This window comes from Nanorana parkeri, unplaced genomic scaffold, assembly GCF_000935625.1.
Source record: "Nanorana parkeri isolate BGI_ZX_2015 unplaced genomic scaffold, ASM93562v1 scaffold4, whole genome shotgun sequence".
In the NCBI taxonomy this organism is placed as follows: domain Eukaryota; kingdom Metazoa; phylum Chordata; class Amphibia; order Anura; family Dicroglossidae; genus Nanorana; species Nanorana parkeri.
The window spans coordinates 2,428,109-2,442,913 of NW_017306272.1; positions in this window are offsets into that span (position 1 = coordinate 2,428,109).

Sequence of the window (14,805 nt, forward strand, 5' to 3'; positions counted from 1 at the left end):
GTGACTCAAAGCAAGATGTCAATATTATAGTGAGGCAACTAGCGATTTTCAGGATTGGTCAGCAAATGCAGCCTCCATGTTTCTCTATGGAAACATTTCTGTTTAAAGTATAACAAAAATATTTTTTTAAAATGAAAAAGCTACGGGTCTTCTGAATTCCACATTCTAATTGAGATATAAAGTGCATTGACCAATGGTTGCTCACTAGATGGCAGAGGACATTCACCAATGGCTGTTCTTTTACCAGGATCTACAATGGGTTGCCCTGTGTCAGTCCAGTACTTATACACTGAATATTTGTTTTAGCTGGTATTCATTTGACTTATAGTTTGCAATTATTGGGCTAGACAGCTGTTATTGAACAAATATGTCAAAATGTGCAACATTGTCAAATGGAAACTGCTACATAAATACAGCAAGGTGCCTGCAATAACGGGAGTGCTCCAAACAATCCGGTGCACGCTGACTCTGGGCCTTGACTGCGCACACAGGCTACTCCATCTACACCGTACTAGTATTATCCAAAACCTCCCTTTGCTGCAGTGCACGGGAAATGATTTTGGAGCATGATATTGGCACTAGGTCCCTGAATTTAAGCAACAGTTTAACCTTATAACCAATAATGCAGGAAAGTGTTCTGATTCCCAAGTGCTAAAGTGAATACAGAATAAATTCTGTTCCATTGCTATAGGTTACTGCATTTGCTCTTCGGAATAATAACTATTTTATTGAAGGCCAGTTGCAGGCACTGACAGGTTCACTTTAAAGCATACAATTCCTATTTACTTAAGCACACCAATGAATGCTAAAGATCAAGTTGTATTTGGATTCTAGAATGTTAAACCATACATCGGCATCTTCTTAGTAGAGTACTTAGGAGACTGAAGACCTTGCATGGTTTGCTCTGCTCAGTCATAGCTTTTCTTTATACTCCTGGATAACAGATGGGTAATGTTAGAGAGGCATCCTGAAGATTAAAAGGTGCTGTGTTACATGCTCTTGTGAACACTTACTTTCCAATAATTGTTGTAATGATCCTTATTTTTTTTTTTAAAGGGCCTGTATATCTATAGTGCATAATTTGTCCTGTTAGAATAGTCTTACTTGTGTCACCCCAAGCCCACAGGGTATCCCAGTAGGGCTGAGTAGCAGGGTGATTGTCTGTTTGCGAGTAGGTTTACCAGTAAATTGTCCATGCATTTTTTTAAACTGTCAATGCAAAGAGTTTGGTATTGCCCGAGATGTCTGCAAAAGCATTAGGGCCCATTGACACCTATGCATTTCTGTAACGTGTGATACCACAAGGCATGTTACATGCATTTTAGTGGCACTGCAAGTCACTAAGGCAAAGCCCCTGCATTATAGCATGCGCGGTTATGTGTCACTATGTGTTGTGGTGCTTTATCATGATGAAAAAAAGGAGCAGGTGCTTTTTTGTTGTTGTTTTCTATTCTGGTGTGTTGGCAGCAAATTCAAGCGAATGTGCTGCCTTAACACATTAAACAATAATGCATTTGTATAAATGCAATGTACAAGAATGGAAAGGTGTGTGTAAATGGGCCCTTAAGGGCTTGGCTATCTGTGTGCCACTGGGTTGCCCAAGGGTAGCCAGGAAGACAGTTCTAACAAAATGTGCCAGTTTACGATATTGCGCACTTAAGGTGTAGTGACTCTTTTTAAAAGCTGCAGTTTATAAAAGAACTGAATAATGATTCAGAATGAATTAATCAATTTAAATATATGTCTGTAATATTGCACAGATTTAGTCAATATGTTTTGGAATCTTTAAAAGCCATGCATTACACTGAACTGTAGTAACATGCTTTATATGGAAAAATACCTTTTGTCCCGAATGATGATTGTAGTACTAAGTACTAATAAAATGACCAAATTAAATGTGCATACGTTTCCAGTTTGTTTTTTTTTGGGAAAATACAGTTGAGACTGTAAGTGATTTTAAATAAAGTGTGTGTGTGTTTGTTTTTGCATAGTAACATTGGATTTTGCTAGTAACAAAGGTTTATTGGAGAACTATCTGTTCAAAATTGCATTTCATTGACAATAAATGCCTGGGAACTATCATTGCACTATTACATGTCTCCAGCAGATGTCAGGATTATCACAGAATTTCCCCCCAAAAATGGCATCATACTGTTCTATGATCATTATATACCACACTTCACAGGAAACCTCTACAGGGCACATGTCAGGATTGACAAACAACATGCCTATAATATACTGTATATGTACAATAACATATATTTGCTTAAAAAAAAGTACCTTTTTCTTTGCCTTGTATAACTAATGTTGCTTTGAGTTCCATCAGTTAATTTACAGCCTTGCCAAATCTAGCATGGTCTTGCCAACCTGGTACATTGTAGATTTTTATTATCGTTAGAGACTGAATATTGAATCTATATTTTTTGTTCTAAGACATCTCAGTGAGATATGATGGTCAACAGGCGGCAATTCTTTAAGAATATATGGCTGCTCATGAGTATATAGATTAAAAAGCATACATAGAAAGACAACTTTTTCAATAATCGATTATAATCGATTATGTCGATTAGTTGTTGCAGCCCTACATAGAAACCAGGTTTTCAATAGAATAACACACATTGGTACTAAGTTTATTTAATTTCTCGATACACTTCAAGTTGCTCTGTATTTGCACAAATGTTTATCAAACCAGTATTTTAGGGGTAAAATGCACTAAAATTAAATTTAGTGCACAGAAATAGAATATAACACCTACATTGTTTGGTAAAATATAAAATATGGGGTCACGACGGCTAAATAGATACCAAACATGTCAATCCTTAAATTGCGTTCGCCCGTGAAGCCGCAAAAAACTTCAATACCCCAAATTTCCCATAGGCGACAATTTAAAAGCAAGAAAAAGACATTCCCGGTTAAGAGGAAAAACCCTTTAACAAGCACTTCTTTCGTGTCCAAAGAACACAGTCCCAAGATTTATCCAAGGAAATAAAACTTATGAAACATTGGTCAGGCTGGAAGGGAAAGGGTAAGGTGAGGCTCCTATTTAACCCTCCTGACCAGCCCACCAAATCCCAATGACTGTCTTATACCTTGCAGGAGGAAGGTTTAGAGGTTTTCTCCCACAATGGAAACAAGTGACCTTCAATCAATTTATTATGGTGCTTGTGGAACATAACCTTCCCCCTGCAAGGTTGCTAGTGATGAATCTCCCAAGGAACCCAGAAAAACCAAGAGCACAATGTCTTCTTGGAGAGCTGTTAAAACCGAATGTTATTATTCCATTTACACTTTCAATGGTTTCTATTCTCATGTCTTCATTGTCAAGAAAACCTCAGGGGAATTCATGTTAATCCAGAACCTAAGCCCCTAAACAGCTCCACATGGTACAAATGATTTTGGAAGCATTATTCGGTGAGATTAATTCTTCAGAAACGTTGTTTCACGGTGACTGTAGATTCAAGAAATGCAGTTCTCCATGTCACTGTTGAGGAGGAGATCAAAAATTTCCAGTTCCTATCTCCCCCAGCACCAATGATCTTCTCAGTGGTGTTAGGAGAAGCACAGAGTCCTCATCTGCTTATGTCAGATCGGGATTATACCGTATCTAGACGACCTTCTTCTGGTGGCTAAGTCTCAAAAGAAACTGCAGTTGAATCTCAAGACAAAGAAGAAATGGCTGGGAAGTCTGGTATGGCTGATCAATGCAGAAAAATCATGCCTTATACCATTACAAACTGTCCTCTTCCTGGAATACTCTATTCATTTCCAGACTCAAAAGATTTGTTTTTGCCAGAGGGCAAGATCCAAAAGGTCAACACTGTTCTAAGTCAGTTTAAGGCGAATGACCCAGTGGCAATCAGAATGATTATGTCTTCACTTAGCCTCTTAACTTTTTGTATCCTTGCAGTATACTGCGCTACTTTTCATCAGGGACCACTGCAGGCATTGCTGCTGACAAAATGGGATTTTTTTCAAAATTGTCTGGACACTGTGTTAAGGATACCTCTTCAAATCAAATGCAGTATATGTTGGTGGAGGATTCATTCTCACCTGACAAAAGTCCTCGTGGTTTTATTGGACAATGCCACTACAGTGGCTTACATCAACTGGCAAGGGGCACCAAATGGCCTTTTCTTCAGTCAGTGGCAGAAGTGATACTTCTTGGGCAGAGTTCTTTTCTGCAGCCCATTTAAAGGAGAACTATGAAGTGAGTGCTTCATAGTTCATGAGACTGGCGGAATGGACGGGGGAGGGGGCGGGTACAGCTGGCTCTGCCTCTAGATAGGCAGAGCCAGCTGTCAGTCACGCAGCTGGGCGGATCCCGGCACAATTGTCGGGATCCGCTTCAGCTGCGGCGTCTCAGTATACAGCGAGCAGCAGCTCGCGGTATACTGCGGCGTCTCAGTATGTGTCCTCCCGTTACCCTAAGGAGAACTATGGGGAAAAGCCTTAACCCCATAGTTCTCCTTTAACAAGGTTCCCACAATTGCCTTGTAGATTGATCTCTTCATGCAGATGTCTTCCGGATGGTCACGAACATTTAAGGTGTTCCCCAAATGGACTTGTTGGCATCACAGATCAAGTTGAAACGTTCTTTGAACTCGAGACCAGGCAGTAGGCATAGATGTTTTTAAGGCTTGTGTTGCATATTACCCCCATTCAGGCTGCTGTCGCAGATACATTAGAAGTTTTAACTAGAGAGCACCAAATGAATTCTAATTGCTCCATTCTAGCAAGAAAAAACCTTGGTTCTACTATCCCTAGTCCTAAACCCTGGATTCTGCCAGACAGGACAGATCTAGTCTTCCAGGGGCCAGCTTTTCATCCTCGGGCTCCAACATGGAAATTAGCAGCTTAGCTTCTGAAGACAAACTCCTAAATGCCAAGGGTCTCTCTGACCAGATTATTAATACCCATGGCTAGTGCAAAAGATTTACAAGAGCCATTTATCTTAAAATTTGGAAGAAGGTTAAGCCCTGAATATCTGTCAACAGAACTTTATCTACAGACATTCTGGATTTTTTGCAGGATGGGCCTTATCCTCAGTACACTAAAAGTGCAGGTGGCAGGACTTGATATTCTTGCTCTTTCTCTTCAAGAGCCAGTTTTTTTTTTCTTGTTTCTGCATTGAATTCAAAATGTTTTTTGAATGTTTGTTTTTTTATTTACCCAAAGTAGCATTTACGTTCCACAGGTCACATGACATTGTGCTACCTATTTTTGTAATAATTCCTCTAATCAAGGAGAAGAGGATTTCCACTCTCCAGACATCAGAATTTCTTTATTAACTTACATTGAATCCTCCAGTTCTTTCAGCAAGACAAACTCTCTATTGTCCTTTTTGCTAGAAAAGACCAGGGCAAAAAAGCTTCTAAAGTTTCTATAACTCACTGTCAGCTAACTTTGCGAGACTCCCAGATAGCTATGGGGTGGTCCCTCCTTTCTTTGTTACTGCACACTGACCACCTCGTGGGCAAAAAGGGTTGGTGCCGCGCCAGAGCAAATCTGCAAGGTCGATTTGTGGTCAAGGTTTTCAACTTTTGTTTGTCATCATCTAGAGTTTTGATCAAGCCTTTGGGAGAAAGGTGGCAATGGTTGATCCTCGTTCTTGCTTATACTCTCATATGTTGTCCTGGAAGATAAGGGATATCTCCAGTTAAATCTACCAGAGACTCTATTTCCAGTATTTATCCAGGGCAGCAGGGTTCCCAAGGTTGGAAGGACCTCCTTTTACCTTTTAATTTCACAATGTGTTTCCTGTCCTGAAAGACTGCTGGAAATAGTTACCACTAACTCTAACTCCATATTTTCCTCAGACTTACCACATTATATAACCATTTCTTTACCAAATCATACCTGTTCATTTGTGTCAGTTTATACTGTATGCTATAACACCAATACAACCACATTTGTAGAGCTATATATTAAACTCACATGAAAAATATTTCAAGCATATGTAAATGTACATAAGTGTTCCTGAAAGACCCAAAAGGTAATGGCCTTTAGATTTAGCCATGGAGCTCTGTCCAATTTGCTTCAAACATTAGATTATAGGCTGTCAGAGCTTGACTATGTGAGCTCTAAGCATTTAGATTGTTGGGTGGTTTTGTAACTATTAAGTAGTATCTATTTTATATTTTATGCATTTAAAGACAAATAAATAATTCATATCCCACCAATATGCTTTTATTAGCACTGTCAAGACTGTTTGGAGATTGGAGGTAAATTAGGGTAACCTCATAAAGACACACATATCAACCTGCCTTGTGCCTACCAATGTGTTTTGGACACCTGCCAGATGATCACTCAGCTAATACCATCATTTGTTTTTCAATGTCATGAGCTTGTTAAGAGGTAGCAGTGAATTAAAGCAACTACAGTAAAGGAATTTAAAAATGCAATGCTGCCCAGCTGTCGGGTGGCCCTTTTTTTTATATTGCACCTAGAAGATACATAGAGCACTCTTTTGTCATTATACATTTGCTGACCATCAGAGCTCCATTTTAGTAGAATAAAAACATAAAAAAAGGGAAAAGCTCCGATCCGATCGCACAGCCATATGGAGCAGTTGCCCATAGTACCCGAACAGCTTCTCTCTTCAGTTTGTTCAGTTAAGCTTTGAAAATTATAGCTAGGAGTTGATTGGTTACTATGGGCAAATGCTCCACATCCTGTCTGCTCCAGTTTTGATAAATTCCATTCAATGTTTGTTTACATTAATGTGCATCTCTGATGAAACAACCAAACTTTAATAAACCACTCACAATGGCGTCATTCTGTACACTGAACACTCATGTGACCGATTGACTGTTTTTCTCTTACTATGACTCTAGTAGAATGACCTGTCTCTATCTACAGAACAACAGTAGGTATAAAAAAAACAATGGGGGGCATTTATCAAAACTGGAGCAGACAAAATCTGGAGCAGTTGCCCATGGCAACCAATCAGCTTCTCTCTTCAGTTTCTTCAGTTAAGATTTGAAAATAAAAGAGACTATTATTAGACATGTGTGAATCAATCCGGAAAGATTCGTTTTTCAGATACATTTTAATTATTGCAAATCCGAATATACTGTATATTCGAATCTCTTAATGACACGAATGACAAATGCAAACGAATCCAAATTTCCGATAACGAACATTTTGGACGAAATCCGTTAGCGGTAATATGTAAGAATTTTCATTCCGTACAAATGTTCGTTTCAGCAAAAAACCTGAATGGCATTCGGCATGGGGACACCCTCCCAATGGCCCGGTAAGATGCAGGGCGCTTGATGCCCCCCCATGTCTAGTCATTATCCAATAAGCTGCATGCTCATTTCAGGGCAGTGAAGCACCTTTTCAGCATTAGGCTGGGTTCACACCTAGGCGTATTGAATATGCGCGTTTGTCACGCGTTTCGCGCCGCACTTTTTTACCGCGATTCGCGGTAAAAAACGCACGTTTCCGAGGGCTACCTGGCTGTATCCCAATAGATACTAGTGGCAAATACGCCCCAAAGAAGCTCCTGTACTTCTTTGGGCGTAGGGCGTTTTGCAGCGCGTTCCTACACGCAGTAAAACGCCCAGGTGGGAACCATGCCCATAGGCAATCATTGGTTTTCACATGTTGAGCGTTTTACAGAGCGTAGGAACGCGCTGTATAACGCCCAGGTGTGAACCAGACCTTACTGTGCGAGAATGCATGAATGAACGGCACCTTCCAGCAGACAGGTATTTAGATTATATCAATATACCTTTTTTATAAAGACCTAAAGTGGAAACAGGACAAGACCTTGTATAAATTTGTAGTGCTCTGTGCACTTCTATTTATAAAGGTAACAATTGATGCATTAGTCATGGGATGGGTCGTTTTAAGGTTAAGACGAGATGGATGCAGGCCAATGTTTTGTTTTTTTTTATCGATTTTTGCATCATTTAATTATACAGGTCAGTGAGAAACACTCTCTGTATCAAATCTACCTCACAGAATAAGTTACCGATTACATCAAAAGCAGTTTCTGGAGCCATCTTTATCCAGTCTACAAATGAGGCATAGTAGTACAGGCTGTATTGTCTCTAGGAAAGCAGTGTATGCTAATGATATTTGCAAATTATTTCTATTTTTAGGGTAAATAAATATATGCCAGACAAGTTTACTGTGGCTGTTATACTGTGGATATCAGTTGCAGACCCATGCAGAAATCGAATAGCAATTTGTGATTGGCTTAGTATGCATGCATCTTAGTAGTTGACCTTGAGAAAGGAGGACAAACCCCTAATGAAGGCCATTAAACTGCTCTCCATGGATGAGTTCTGCGAGTGCTCATGTTTCTACTGTGCACCATAGCATTTCTAATATGTATAATCTTTCTATGTACTTTCCCATATAATCAGAGGAGATTTAAAGCAATCCAATGGGGAACTTACTTTTATGAATTATGAGAGCTCCTCCTCTTTGAAAGGTATTCCAAATTGAACAGTCTCCAGTTGACTAATCATGTTGGAATGTCAAGTTCCTCTTCTAAGTAGAGGATAACAGCTGAAGCTAATCCAGCTTCATTTTGGTATTTTCCAGGGATCTACACACAGGGTTGCACATTATGTTGTTATTTATAATGGTATTTATTACATTTATAATCTTCTAACAAGTCCTTGTGGAAAATTAGCTTATATATGCTCAGCCCACTATGTATTGGATGGGTGGACTTCTATTCACTTGGCTGATATATAAAAATCTAAAAGCGGAGGTCTGTCTCTAACAACCAATAATACATCAGCTGCATTCTGTCTTATGTTACAAAATAAAAGCTAATGATAGACTGATTGCATCCTCTTTTCATTTGCATTCAGCTATACATAAGCATCTGTATTTCTTTTTCTAGAGATACAGTATATGGAGGCATCCATTATTGCCTTCCTTTTGAAAATACTACTACCTGCTATGAATCAGCAAAATAGGGGACCTGAAGGAGTACTTTCACGGCAGATAAATGGGGCAGGGGACAGGGGGCAAGGGGCTGTGGTGGGGGGCAAAGGCTAAGAAGTGGTCGCTGTTATAAGGCGACTTCCTGCTGTTTATATTCAGCTGCTGGTGTAGCTGGATGTAAACAGAATATCAGTACCTGATATCGGTTATCGGCCTGAAAGGTGGCCTATAATTGGTATTGGTCTTGGCTCTTAAAATTCCATATCGCTCGACCCCTAACTCTGAGTCACTGACCCAAGACAAAAATGCACACCAGAAAGTCACGGTGAAGTGGGTTCTCCCAAATTGAAGCCACTGGATCAGCTCATCAGCCAGGCAGAGGCCATTAGTTGCAGCTTTTACAATTATTCAGCACAGGTTTTCTTGAAACCAAACGCAAACAGAGAGGACATCGCCTTATCCTTGTGTGATACTGTTTATTTTTTACAGGATATTAACAAATGACTCACGTATACACAATGGAGGCAAGCAGTGTAATTAACCATGCATCCAGGGCAGAGCAAAAAGGTTTTCTTGAAAGGCTGCTGGCAGAAAGTCCGTATAATGCGTGATGAAGAGGAACTAAACTTTAATATTTGTGGCCAAAAATAGACAAGCAGAGGGCAAAGGATTAGTCACAGGTATTGCCGTGGGTTGGTCTCCTTGCAGCTGATCTTGTCCCTATCACTGACATACCATGCCTCATAATCTTATATATGAAATAAATGTCATTTAGTACAATAACAAAATAAGGTACTTAAGTACACTTAATAGAGAAGAAATTACAACACCGATAACATTGGCTCTCCATATTGATCAAAACACGGCACACAAGATCATATTATTTGCCCTTAATAGGGGGCGGGAGGGAGCTGCGGCCGGTCTTCACATGTGAAATTGAATTACATGTGCAGCTACCCCGAAGGTAAGATGTCTGTAATATAAGACCTACCCCGAACTAGGTCTTATTTTCGGGGTAGGTCTTATATTACAGAAATCCTCGAAGATAGCACTAAGTCTTATTTTCGGGGTAGGTCTTACTTTCGGGGAAACACGGTATTTGTCAAATTTAAAGTGCAGCTCAAGACAAAACTTTTTCAGTTTTGGAATGGATAGAATCCTTGTCAGGCTTTTTCCTTTCAGGACAGAAAGTGATAGGAGATCCCTCCTGATGGGACACAGACTTGGACTTAAGGTGCCCATACACCTTACGATTATCGTATGCGATCGACTTTTCGGCCGATAATCGTATGTGTGCATTGCAGTGTCCGACCGACAGTACTGTACAATCGTACGACTTTTGACGGTCAAGCATGTTTGAAAACTTTGCTAGATCGTATGATTTTCGTAAGGTTGCTGGCGTTTCCGTCCGTCAAAAGTCGTACGATCTACACTACGCTTGCGCTAACGAAAATACGGCAAATCAATTAGCGCAATTCGTCCAGGTGCTTTTCCTTAATTACGGCTAAATTAATCTTGCGATCATGGGGGCAGGATAGGGCTGCCGTACGAAAATCGTACGACTATTCGATCATCGGACGAAAATTTTCGTCCGAAAATCGTAAGGTGTATGGGCACCTTTAGAGTAAAATTTAGAACAGCTGAAATCTTTGATTATTGGTTGCAATTAAGATTTGAACATAACACTTAAAATGACATTAATCCGTGAAAAAATTCCATTGCATATTAAAACCTAAAATGTTAATAAATCCCAATTTATAAAAGCATATAGTGCTACAGACCTCAGCACTTACCACGTACACATGCCTGCTTTTCTTTTAATTCTGTGGGTGCTTTCAATTCTTTCTATGAAAAATTAATCTTCCCTAGTTGCTGTTTTCGGGTGGCTACAGCCCCTTACAGGGTCTCATGGCTGGTGCACATCTCTTTATGTCCACACAAACAGCCCCAGTGGCAAGCCACTCTCCTGCTCCTCCTTCCTCCCTGCACCTGTGCTGTCCCTAGTGCACTTTGCTCAGGGCGTGCTCTCCCCTACCCGAGAGTTCAGGGGAATTGTCCCTTGGCGACCTGGAGCATGTAAGTGTTTGGGCACACAAATTAATCCAAGAATGTACTAGGGAATGTTTATCTGCTTGCTTGCAATGCATTCAGTTAAAAAATGTTGAGTTTTTGATATTCCTTTATTCAATGTAACACAGTCCTGTATATAATACAATAATCATCATTTAAACCTTTCATGTTTAGCATGCACACAGTTAAGCCTGATTTACTGCATAAATAGTATAAAAAGGGTATTTTATAAAGATATTTACAAAAGAACTTTGCATGACTCTGTGCATGGATTTAAAGGCCTTTTGTTTAAAATATGTTACTTCATGCTGACTCATAAATAGCATTCCCAGTTGCTGGGTTTTGGTTTTAGAACTGTAACTGGAAAGCACTGTCCTTTTGTATTTTTTTAATAATGCGATGCTGTTTTATCCAGCTTATATTTAACTTCCCATTCTGTAATTTTTAGCCAGCTGTATTTATGAATAAACAGAAATAGACTTCACTGACTCATATCTAGTCCATTAGACAACTGTCTGCTTCCAATAAAAGAACCATTATTGTGTCTAAACACGCTGCTTTAAAGCAGTGTTTTCTTAATTGGTGGGTCACGACCCAAAAGAGGGTTGCAAAACGATGTTTAGTGGGTTGCTAACTGCCTTCCACTGTGCTAGGTGAGAGGCTTCTCAGCCTACCCCTAGCACAGCACTCTCAGTTCTCACACCGGTCAGCATATTTTGAATGGCTGCTCAGAGCGAGAAAAAAAAAAAATGTCCTACAATGTCAATCCAGCATTAATCACGTGGTCCAGCGATGTACATCGTCCAGAAATACAGATTCCTACCGACCCAACGAACAAAAAAATACTTGGCGCGTGCCGCCCGACAGAATGTTTACCTCGGGCAGTGGGCAAGAAATAAAGAAAGCCTGCTATTGGCTATTTCAAATTGTACTAGCCAATAGCAGGCTGCCTATTGTACTCCCCCCTGCTTTCTGTCAAGCCGCAGAGGAGACCCTGAGAGAGAAGTTTCTCTCTCAGGTCCGCTCCTCTGCAGAAGCAATAACCATCCTGCTATTGGCTATTTCCAATTGCAATAGCCACTAGCAGGATGGTTATTGCACCCGCCCACTCCCTGCTGTCAATGAGCAGAGGAGCGGACCTGAGAAAAGCCCTTATCCCCATCAACATGGAAACCCTACTGCATGTTGGGACTCTACCCCATGTTGAGGGTATGGTGCAGGGGACAATGCTCAGATCAAGGGTCAGGGATTTTAGGGGGGACCCCACACTTTTTTGTTGTTTTTTTGGGTGTGGAGTCCCCCCTTAAAACTCCGACCAGACCTAAAGGGCCCGGTATGAATTGGAAGGGGGGGCGCTGGTTTTTAAAAAAAGATTTAACCAATAACAACAGTCCGAATTGTATTCGGACACATCCAAATTTTGATCACCTCAAAATTCGGATTAGCTTGCATTCGGCGTTTGATTCATTCGAAAAATTTGGATGCATTCGAATATCCGAATTCACAAAATTTCATCCGAATTTGCATTCGGCAAGAAACAAAATTCACATGTCTACTCCAGATAAGGGACATTTGGAGCTATGTGAACGGGTCCTTAAAGGAGAACTATGGGGTAAGTATTTTTCCCCATAGTTCTCCCAAGGTCACGGGAGGACATAAACTAGCTTCCTCCCGTGACCCAAAGCTCAGTATACCGCGAGCTGCAGCTCACGGTATATTGAGACCGCCGCAGCCGGGACGGGTCCCGACATTACTGTCGAGATCCACCCAGCTGCGTAATTGACAGCTGGCTCTGCTTATCTAGAGGCAGAGCCAGCTGTACCCGCCCCATCCCCCGTCTGTCCCGCCAGTCAGCGCTGGAGGATCGGAGCGGGGAGGGGGGGAATCCCTGCAGGGAGCTGTGAGTGACAGCCACGGCTCTCTGCAAGGACATGATCGAGAAGTCAGCGAGCGACGGTATGCGTTCGCTCACTTCCCGATCTATTGAGCCGATGTGTGACAGTCTCATTGTCACACGTCGGCTTGAACTATGAGGTTGAGTGAAAATCACTCACCTCATAGTTCTCCATAAATGTATATTTCACTTTTACAGTCAAATTTGAGAAAACTCTACATGTTTGTTATGTGTTCCCATTCACACAGCATAACGAAAAATTATAATAAGAAAAAGATTTCTTACCCTTTAGATGTTTTTTGTTGCAGCAGGCAAAATGACTGATCCCAGGTTTTTCTCAGCAGCTTAACAGTGATCTGTCCTTATAGAAGGGATTAGATTAGGATCTGATTTAGGTCTGAAATCTGAGGATTGTGTTTCTCTCATTAACATCCTTAATGCAGAAGCCAGGCTTGTAACCCTTTAACCAAGGAGTGGGCAAACTCTGACCCTCCAGCTGTTATGGAACTATAAATCCCATGAGGCATTGCAAGATTCTCACAACCACAGGCATGACCCCAGAGACAAATGCATGATGGGATTTGTAGTTTCACCACAACTAGAGGACCGGAGTTTGCCCATCTCTGCTTTAAAGAGGAACTTTACCCATATCTTTAAAATAACAACAAAAACACCTTTAGAGATGTTTAGTAATGGCAATTTACAAACACATACTTCTAGATAACTGCCTTTTTTAATATTCTTTGCATTCCTTATTTCTCTTTTCTTCCCCAGTCTTTTGACAGTGACCATTTTTACTCAGGGCAGGTTACTAGCTCTCCTTTCACTTCCTGGAACGGTGGCACATGTTATTAGGACATGTGACCATGCACATCATCTCAGGGGAGGAAAATGCCTTTCCCCGAGATCTCATGAAATTACAGATGATATTTCGCAGCAATGCTCTGCTGATGTAACCTTCCCAGGATGCAACACTTTGGCACATTACATCATTTGTTGCAGAAGTGGACCAGGAAGTAGATGAACTCTATTTGTAAGTAAATGAAACACACGTTTGTTTAACTAATTAATGTAATATGATGTTAAATCATTATACAGAGCTGCGTGCTGATGTGATTTTTAGTGAAAGGGGGTAAAAGTCCACTTTAACCCTTTGTTGGGACAGGCTTCAGGTGTTCAAAACTACTTTACAAGTCATAATGAAATGAGCCAGCTAGGGGTGTCTCTAGCCTTCTTGCCACCTGAAGCTGGTGTGTGTGGGTGCTGCATCATGTCCCTGCCCAGTTCTGGCTCCAGCCTGCATTCCCCTCAGCTTATGGCAAACAGTGATGTCACTGGTTGCCAGGAGCTGAGCAGGATGCCGCCCAGAGCACCCTAGGTTGCTAATGCAGAGCGATATGTATGTCCCTTACACATCTCCTCACCTGGCTCTTAGCAACCTAAAGCTGCCCATACACCTTACGAATATCGGCCGATTTTCATATGCGATCGGGTTTTCGTCCGATATTCGTAATATTCGATATGCGTGATGGGCAGTGCACAACCGCAAATACTGTACAGTCGATTGACTTTTGACTAACCAGCAGTTTCGAAAACTTCGGTCGATAGTACGATTTTGGCAAGGTTGGTGGTGTTTCCGTGCATCAAAATTCATACAATTTACACTGCTCATGCGCAAACGAAAATACGTGCGGTCGATTACCGAAATTCGTCCAGGTGCTTTTTTTTTTTTATTACTGCTGATTGAACTGTGCGATGGTCGGGACAGGATGGGGCCGCCATACAAAAATCGTACGACGGTTCGATCATCGAACGAAAAGTTTCGTCCGATGATCGCAAGGTGTATGGGCAGCTTAAGACGCTCTGGCCAGAAAGGAAGCAGCAGGCACACTGCACACTACACACTTCATGCCGCTCTGCCTGCTGCCCCCCCC